The sequence below is a fragment of the Petaurus breviceps genome, unplaced genomic scaffold (genome assembly GCF_028583685.1).
Source record: "Petaurus breviceps papuanus isolate PSGF00001 unplaced genomic scaffold, PetGlider_PUasm1.0 91133, whole genome shotgun sequence".
NCBI classification, from domain to species: Eukaryota; Metazoa; Chordata; class Mammalia; order Diprotodontia; family Petauridae; genus Petaurus; species Petaurus breviceps.
The window spans coordinates 54,187,187-54,196,301 of NW_027187419.1; the positions used below are offsets into that span (position 1 = coordinate 54,187,187).

At 38.5% G+C, this 9,115-nt stretch overlaps 1 pseudogene; it reads right to left on the reverse strand.

The window, feature by feature from the left end:
* Positions 1-272: 272 nt before the first annotated feature.
* Positions 273-1,714, reverse strand: LOC138155496 (dihydroxyacetone phosphate acyltransferase pseudogene; annotated as a pseudogene).
* Between the last annotated feature and the right edge of the window lie 7,401 nt (positions 1,715-9,115).

Consider the following 9,115-nt stretch of genomic DNA (forward strand, 5'->3'; position numbering starts at 1 on the left):
CCAAACTGTTATTTGAGACCAATATTGGTTTAGAAAAAAGAAATCCTTCTGAAGAACCAACCAAAGTATTTTTTCAGCCCAGTAGTTGAATGGGTTTAAGTCTGCTTGCACTAGCTGTGCCTTCATTACTTTGTTAGAGAAATGCAGTGACTTGTATTAACTAGGAGACAAAGCATTTTGAAATTTGGTTTGAGAAGAGACTAGTACACTAGTACTAGTTAAGAATTTCCAGTAAGACCACATCTAATGTTCGTTAACTGCTTGTTTATGGATTTTTGTATTTTAATGTGACATAGTGATCTACAAAGAAACTTTTAGTCATCCTATTAAGGTCATTGTTTACCACTGGGGTGTGAATAAAACCTAGTATTTTCAGAAAAAAAAAAAAACACAGAGAAGATGATACAAATGCAGTTTTTAGCATCAGAGTTCAAAGGCCCATACTCATTACTTCAGTTGAAGCCCCTTTTCTCCTTTATTAGATACTTCCAGAGAAGTCAGAGGGATTAAAGGTAATGCATTTTCTTTCGAATTCCTGCTTTGTTTTTAAATAGTCATTCTGCAACATTCTTCCTTACCCAACTGCAGGGAAAGGTTAAAGTCTTGCTGCCACTGGTTTTCCTATGGGTCTTTTGGCACCAAGCATTTCTTCTAACTATGGTGGCTTCGTCATTCACCTTATATGTATACTCATCAGTTGACTTGTTTTTTGATACTGCACCCAGTCGAACAAGAGCCGCTAATGCGTTTTTGTGCACATCAGAAGAAAGCAGCTCATAACACTGACAGTCTCCTGATTCAAGAAGATAGTAAGTATAGTTTCTGAGTCCAGTTATTATTGCTTCTCAGTGAACCATTCATTTTCTTCTTTCAGGAGATACTGGCAAATGATCCGATAACTTTCCACAAAGGGCTTAAAGAGTAATGCTAAAAATGATACCACAGTATCTCCTTTGTCTGTAACTAAAATGTCTTGTGGAGTCACTTGAATGGTTTCATTTTTAGTAAGCAGGTAACAGTCTTCTTCAAAGTCCTTCAGTGCATTTTCTGGAAAGAAGATGAATTCATCTGAAAACACATCACGTAGGAAGTCAAAGCAGCTGTAGATGTCCTCTTTCCTGAAACCAGGTGTCATCTGAAGTGATACAGCCACAAAAGAAGGACGAACAAAAATGTTAAGCAGTTGATTCCTGTAGGCCACACACATGAGGATGGTGACATGCTGGAAAACGAGTCCTTCAGCAATTCCTTGTCCTCCACTTTCCTCTTTCAGGACCACCTGATCCTTGGTAAGACTGACGATGTTAGAATGCAGAAGAATGGAAGAATGTATAACTTCATCAGCAGCTATATTATCAGGCCAAACTAGAAATCCTCCAAAGGCCTGCGTTAAACCTTTCAGCCAGATGGTCTTTTTAACCAAAACATCAAAGTCCATTTTTGGTAAGTTCTGAAGAAATACAGTGGCTACTAGATTCCATGGGTTCAGAACCATATTTTCAATTTGCATAAGTTCCACTTTATACGCAACATGACTGACAAATGTATACATATCCTCAGATGGTTTCTGGGGGATGTGTCTGGGGACTAAGTTCTATGGACCCCGACTCATTTTCCCATGTGCCATGGATCGGAGTTTATTCATTAATTCTTCTCCTATCCATAAGTCTGATAGATATGTTCCATATTCTTCTATCATTTTCTTATTACATCTCCATTTATATCTAAGTCAGGTATTTATTTTGACCTTATTTTGGTAAATGGTGTCTATGCCCAATTTCTACCAGACTACTTTCCAGCTTTCCCAACAATTTTTACCAAATAGTGTATTCTTACCCCAAAAGCTTAAATCTTTATTTTTGGCAAACACAAGGTTAGTATAGTCATATACTACTGTGTATTATATGTCTACTCTGTTCCACTGATCCACGTTTCTATTTATTTATTTATTTATTGCCTTTTGGAGGACAATTGGGGTTAAGTAACTTGCTCAAGGTTACACGGTGTGATAGTAATGGCAATTAAAGATTCCCCTGTATTGGCTTGGTTTTCAAATTGATTGTATTAAAACCCAGAGTTTGTTAATCCCACCTGTGGGATGGGCTTGTTGATGTGAAAAGAAAGTCCTGAAGTGGGAGGAGCTGGTGACGTAGATTTGGAGAGACACTAGAGAGAGGCGGAAGATCTTTTTTTTGGAAGCAGCACCTCGTGGAGAGAGAGAGACTAAGAGGATTGCTGGTGGCCACTTTGAATTGCCCTGGACTTTTGAGACCTGCCCCCTGACCTGCCAAGGACTGAGGAGACATGGCTGTTTTGCTGGTACTTTGTCTGTCTGTTTTGATGTTATTTTGCCAGATTTGTCCACTGGTGAAAGACTGTCCTGTTGAAGAAGTCCTGGAACCTGGCATTTGGTTAAGAAGGCCTGAGACTGTCCTGCAGACAGAGAGTGAATACTGTCCACTGGTGAGGGACAGTACTGTTGTTGCAGGGGTCTGGAGACTGTCCTGCAGACAGAATGAATACTGTCCACTGGTGAGGGACAGTACTGTTGTTGCAGGGGTCTGGGAGCCTTTCTGTTGGTTCAGAAGCCCTGAAGAAGGATTTTCTTGTTGTATGTTTACAGAAATCCTGGGAGAGGGCTTTGCTAATGTGTTCAGGGGTTCTAGGGCTGTTCTACAGACAGAGGATAAATTCATGAAGGGACTGGCAATGTATCTTATGGCCTTGCTAAGCCTTGTCTCTCCAGGAACTAAGATTGCTGAGAACTTGCCTCGTGTCAAGATGAAGAAAAGACCTCCATTTGGGTATTAAGTGCTGTGTTTAAACTTGATGTAACTCTGGGGTAGATTCAATTGTGATCCAGGGGTGGGGAACTTTTGACCTTTTTGTGTTCTATGGTTGAGCAAATGAATGTATTTTACTTATGTTTGGAAACTAATCTCCATTTGAGAAGAGGGGCTTTGTGGTGGACTTAATTAAGGTATAGCCTAGGGGTGGAGAAGTATTTGGAACAGAGACTTTGTAATTGATTGAATGATTGGAAAGTCCTGGGGTGGGGTAGGCCTTGGAGATTATTTAATCACACTTAGTAAATGCTGTATTTTGAATGATGTCATGTTTTGATCTTCTCTGTTCTGGGTTTGTTACTGAATAAAATAGAGAGCACCTATGCTGGTATTTTGAACCTGGGAAGTTGCCTTTGCTTGATATTACATGTGTGTGTGTGTGTGTTAAGTGTCTGAGGCCAGAACTGAACTCAGGTCCTCCTAACTCCAGGGCTGGCACTTTTACTCACTGTGTCACCTAGCTGCCCCCACCATGTTTCTATTTCTTAGCCAGTACCAGATAGTTACAATAGAATTTAAGATCTGGTACTGCTATACTTCCTTCCTTTACATTTTTTTTCACTAGTTCCTTTGATATTCTTGAGCTTTTTGTTCTACCAAATGAATTTTATAATTTTTTCTAGCTTTATTAAATAATTTTTGGTAGTTTAATTGGGATGGCATTGAATAAGTAGAATCTTAGGTAGAATTGCCATTTGTAATTCTATCAGCTCTGCCTACCCATGAACAATTAATATTTTTCCAATTATTTAAATCTGACTTTATTTTTATAAACTGTGTTTTATAATTATGTTCATGTAGTTCCTGAGTTTGTCTTGACAGGTATACTCCCAGGCATTTTATACTGTCTACAATTATTTTAAATGGGGTATCTCTTACTTTCTCTTCTTGCAGGGTTTTGTTGGTGATATATAGGAAAGTTGATGATTTATGTGGGCTTATATCATATCCTGCTATTTGCTAAAATGATTATTTCAATTAACTTTTTAGTTGAATCCCTAGGATTTTCCAAGTATATCATTCTATCTTCTGCAAAGAGAGATAGCTCATTGCCCATTCTTATTTCTTAAATTTCTTTTTCTCATATTGCTATTGTTAGCATTTCTAATACATTATTGGTGATAATGGGCATCCTTGTTTTACTCCTGATTTTACTGAGAAGGCTTCTAGTTTATCCTCATTATAAATAATACTTGCTAATGGTTTTAGGTAGACGCTTCTTACAATTTTAAGGAAAAATCCATTTGTACTTATGCTTTTGAATGTTTTTTTTTTAGATAGGAATGTGTCAAAAGAATTTTCTGCACCTACTGATATGTAGCATGCAGAAATCTAGTCCCCCTATGTATTTATTAAAATAGCAATAGGTTATATTTATGCAAGGTTTTATGGCAAAAAGCTCTCATTAAAATCACTCTGTGATGTAGCTAGTCCAAGAGTAATTATCTAAATTTTACAGATGTAGAAACTGAGGCTTAGAGAATGAAAAAATAAGCATTTATTAAGTACTTACTGTATGTCAAACACTGTGCTAATTGCTGGGGGTACAATAGAAAAAGACAGTCCCTGCTCAAAAGGAGCTTCCACTATAAAATGGGGAGGGATTAATTTACCCAAAACCATGACTAGTAAAGTGGCAAAGCTGGGACTAGTTTCTCTGGTTGTTTTTTTCTGTCTATGGTTCCTTTTCAATCATTATGCTTGTCCTGGTCTATAGTGTTTGTGTATGTATCTCGAGATTCTGTACTGGACCCTTTTGTATTATTTCCTGGTGATTACATCAGTTCCCATGGGTTTAATGCTCATCTTTATGCAGATGATTCCCCAAATCTAATTTCTAGCCATCACTTTTCTCCTGAAGTTTAGTATTACAAAACCAACTGTATTCCAGACTTTTCCATTTGCATGTTTCATAAACATCTCAAAGTCACCATATCCACTCCTCCCTCTCCCCCCACCACCTCATTATATTTTATTATTTCCATTGAGACCATTACCATCCTTCCAGTCACCCAGGTTAAAAACCTCAATAATTCTCAACTCTTGACTTTCACTTCCCAGACAGCATCAGTTCTCAATTACAGCACTACATCAACTCTTACATTTGTCCCTATCTCTATATCCATACAGCCAACAATTTAGATCAGTCTCTCATTGCTTTACCTGAACTATTTACAACATCCCAATTTGTCTTTCTTCCAGTCTTTTCTCTCTCCAATGTATCTATGTAGCAGCAAGCACCCCAAGCGTCCTCAGGGTTTGCCACCACCACAGGTTCTTGGATCTGCTTTGTTAAAGGAAAGCAACTCAAAATGGGTTAACAAGCTTACTTTAATCAGTTAGACATATATCGTTTACCTTGTTCAGGAGAAAAGGTCAGCACCCTGAACCTCAAAGTATACAGGCATAATTATCAAGACAGAAACATCAAGTAGACAGATTTCCAAACTGTCCAACCATTACATCCATACCCAGTCAACATCTGGGTTTCCACATTCTGGGTTTTTCAAAGCCGGGGGACTCTCAACAACAGCTTCCCAGAATTTAGATCAAATCACAGAATACTTCTCAAAGTGAGTCCCAAAACAAAGCTACACATCAGGGCTTATATAGCCTTCTCCTGGCTCAGAGAATATAACAACCTTATTGACTCACTGGCCAATCAAGAAGTATCTACTGAAAAACAAGCCTCCCTCCCCAGGCTTCAGGTGCACATTAGCCTAGGGGCAGGGAAGATCTTCAAAATTTACATTCTTATTACAATCTACTACACAGCTGACAAATTGTTATTCCTAAAGCACAAGTTTTCTCTTCTTCCTTTATACTATTTTGCTTGGTGTATGTATTATGTATCCAACTATCATATTTATGCAGATTATTATCTGATCTATTTATCCTATCCTAAACTCTCTTGACTTCCAGTCTCATATCTCCAACAGCCTACTAGACATTTTTGATTGAATGTCCCATAGACATTTTAACATGTCCCAAACTGAGCTCATTATCTTTTCCCACAAACTTTCCCCTCCTCCTAACTTCCCTATTACTTTCAAGATTGCCACCAAACTCCAAATCACCCAGGCTCAAAACCTGGGTATTATCAGATATTATCAGGTATATATCACTTCACTCTTAGCCCTCACATCCAATTTCTATTGTCTAGTCCTGTTGTTTCTACCTTTGCAACATCTTGTAAGTTGCCCTTTCTCTTCTGATATAGATACCACCCTGGTAGAGTCTCTAAACACCTACATATCGACTGTTACAGTAGCCTGCTGGCTGGTCTCCCTCCTTTAAGTCTCTTCATTCAACTGCCAAGGTAGTTTCCCAAAATCATAAGTCTGATCATGTCACTCCCCTCCTCAGATTATAGTGGCTCCCTATTACCTCCAGCATCAACTGTAAAAGCCTTGGAGACTCTTAAAGCCCTTTATAACCTCCTTCCTCCCTTCCCAGTCTTCTAATACTTTATTCCTCTCTGTATAACTTCTTACCTTCTTGCTGGTGTTCCTACAACACTACATTCTCTCTCCCCATTGGGTGCCTTTTTACTTGCTCTCACCCAGTCCTAGGAGGCTCTCTTTCCTCCTCTTTGCCTCCTGGTTAACCTTGCTTCAAGACTTAACTTGGATCATATCTTCTGAAAGAAGCCTTTCCAGATCCACTGCAATGCTACTGACTTTCCTTTGAGATGATTATCTTCGGTTTGCCCTGCACAGAATGAGTCCCTCAGGGGCAGGGACTGTATTTACTTTTCTTTTATCCAAAGTCCTTGGCACAGTGCCTGGCGTATGGCTAATGCTTAATAAATGTTTGTTAACTTGGCATGACCAAGTCACTCACGGATTCCCTATTATCTCTAGGATAAAATATAAACTCTGTTTAAAATGTAAACTTTTGACAGTCTAGTTCCACTCTATTATTTCAGGTGGATTTAATTTACTTTCTCTCAAGTATTCTACAATTCATCCAAACTGACTTAACTGAGTTTGCAAAATGCTTTGTGGGCCCTTTCTCATCAAACCATGGCTACCTACTGAGTTAGGGACTAATGTTATCCTCATTTTAGATGAAGTAACTAGGCAAAGAGAGGTGAAATGACTAGCCCAATGTCACAAAGGTAGTGTTGGAGGTAGAATTCAAATCCAGTTTTTTCTGACTCCAAATCCATGATAGTACAGTGACTCACTGATGTAATTTCCACTTCCAAAGGTGAAGAAAGCAAGTAATTGTGGAACCAAGTATCTGGTCTTGTCTTATCTTGTACTTCTAGCACTTCATATCATAGAAAATAGCCACTGATAGATCAGATGCATGATGATTAGAAATCTTGTCACAGGCAAGCCTGTTGCCTCCAAGGAGAAAAACTGAAAACAACTGCTCAACTTGTTCTGAATAATGACTTGTTTTGTTGTCAGATTGTTTTAATCCTGACTGTTCCGGCCCCTATTAACTCAAACTATGTATCATTTCTCTTCCAATACTGTATCATCTCTGTCCCATTTCTCCCCCCCACCCCAATTTTTTTTTTAAACTGGCTTTTGTTTAGTTTGAGGAAAAGCTTTCTTTGTACAGCATCAAGATTGTCTTTGACTGTCTCTTCCTTTACAACTAATACCTTGATGAAACAGGAAAATGAAAGGTACTGGATCAATTCTTTGACAATGGAGATAATCTCCTAACTTGAACTCAATGAGCTTGGCTTGGAGTTTTTTTCTTCTACAATTTAAGCCCTTTTTTAAGTAAGAAACTTAAAAAAATCTCCAAGTACGGATCTGGCTAGGGTTAGACTCTTGGCTAAACAGCTGGATCAGCCAACACACAAAGGACCAGAAAGGGTTGTTGGCACTGTTTAAAGTCCCTACCTTTGCAAGCCACTGGATGAACTGCCTCAGCCTGACAACTTAGTATTCCTTTCTACTTTAGTTACTCTGTGAACTGTTTGGTTTAAGCTAGTTTCTGGTATCAGTAATTTGTATGTATGTCTTCCAGTCTTCAATCTGTACCATACACTCTTTTTTGGGGGGGTGGGGATAATTTTGTTTTAATTTATCAAACAATTGGATTTGTGATTCAGTAATCAAAGATGACAATCATCTGATATTACAAACAACTGAAGTTTCTAGATTTTTTTCTCCTTTTTAGTTTTTAACATTCACTTTTATAATTTTTTGGGTTTAAAATTTTCTCTCCCTCCTTCCCTTTTCCCCTCCCCAAGATGGCATGCAATCTGATATAGGCTATACATGTACAATCATATTGAACATTTTCACATCAGTTATGTTGTAAAGAATTAGAATCAAAGGGAGAAGAGAGAAAATAGTATGCTTTGATCTGCATTCAGACTCCAGTTATTTCTCTGGATGTGGATAGCATTTTCCATCATGAGTCTTTTGGGATTGTCTTTCAGTTCAGTGTTCAGTGCATTGCTGAGAACAGCAAAGTCTATCAAAGGTGTTCATCATACAATGTTCTGGGGCCAGCGCTCTTACTCACTGAGCCACCTGGCTGCCCCTATACTATATAATCTTGACCATATCTCTGGTCAAGACCATAAATTCAAGGTGTTTCCATAGATGCTTTGCTACCCAGTTCTGACAAAATCTGCCGAGGAATTCTGCAAAAGTGAATGTCTTGAAAGGATATTGTTCTATTTTGTTTTCCTGGGCAGGGATGGGGTGAAAGGGGTGGGTAGGTAATAAAAGGATCTTGGACCTTTTTTGTTTAGCTGCTTGGTTTGAACAAATTACGTGAGTCAAAGTGTGACTCCCGTATTTTATCCTTAAGACTAATTTTTCTGCTTATTTTATAAGGTTTGTGTTTGTCAGAAGTTCATGAAATTTCCTGGTCCTATTTGCCATGGTTACAAGGTAAATATGGGACCTGGTTTTGAGTCTAAATTTTCTGGGCCTCCAGAGTTTGAGTTAGCAGCCTCTGCTTGGCTTCTACCTGCTATCTCCCTCCATGACCTTTCCCTCTTCAGCCACATGAGGTGTGGAAAAAATGGTTTGGAACTGAAAGCTAATACAAATTTCATGGTCACCCCAGGCCCCTTGCAAACTTGACTGCATCTATTTTGTGTTATGTTTATACTGTTTGGTACCTTGTTGGAAAGTGAGAGAACTCCAGAATAGTCCATGACTCCCTAAAGACATCTGCTCATTTTATGTATGGCTGATATAGCTGTGGAAACTTGATGGTCTTAAAATAAATATCTAGATAAAATTGATGGGAAAAAAAAAGCAAGACAAGTTTGTGAAACTGTAGGG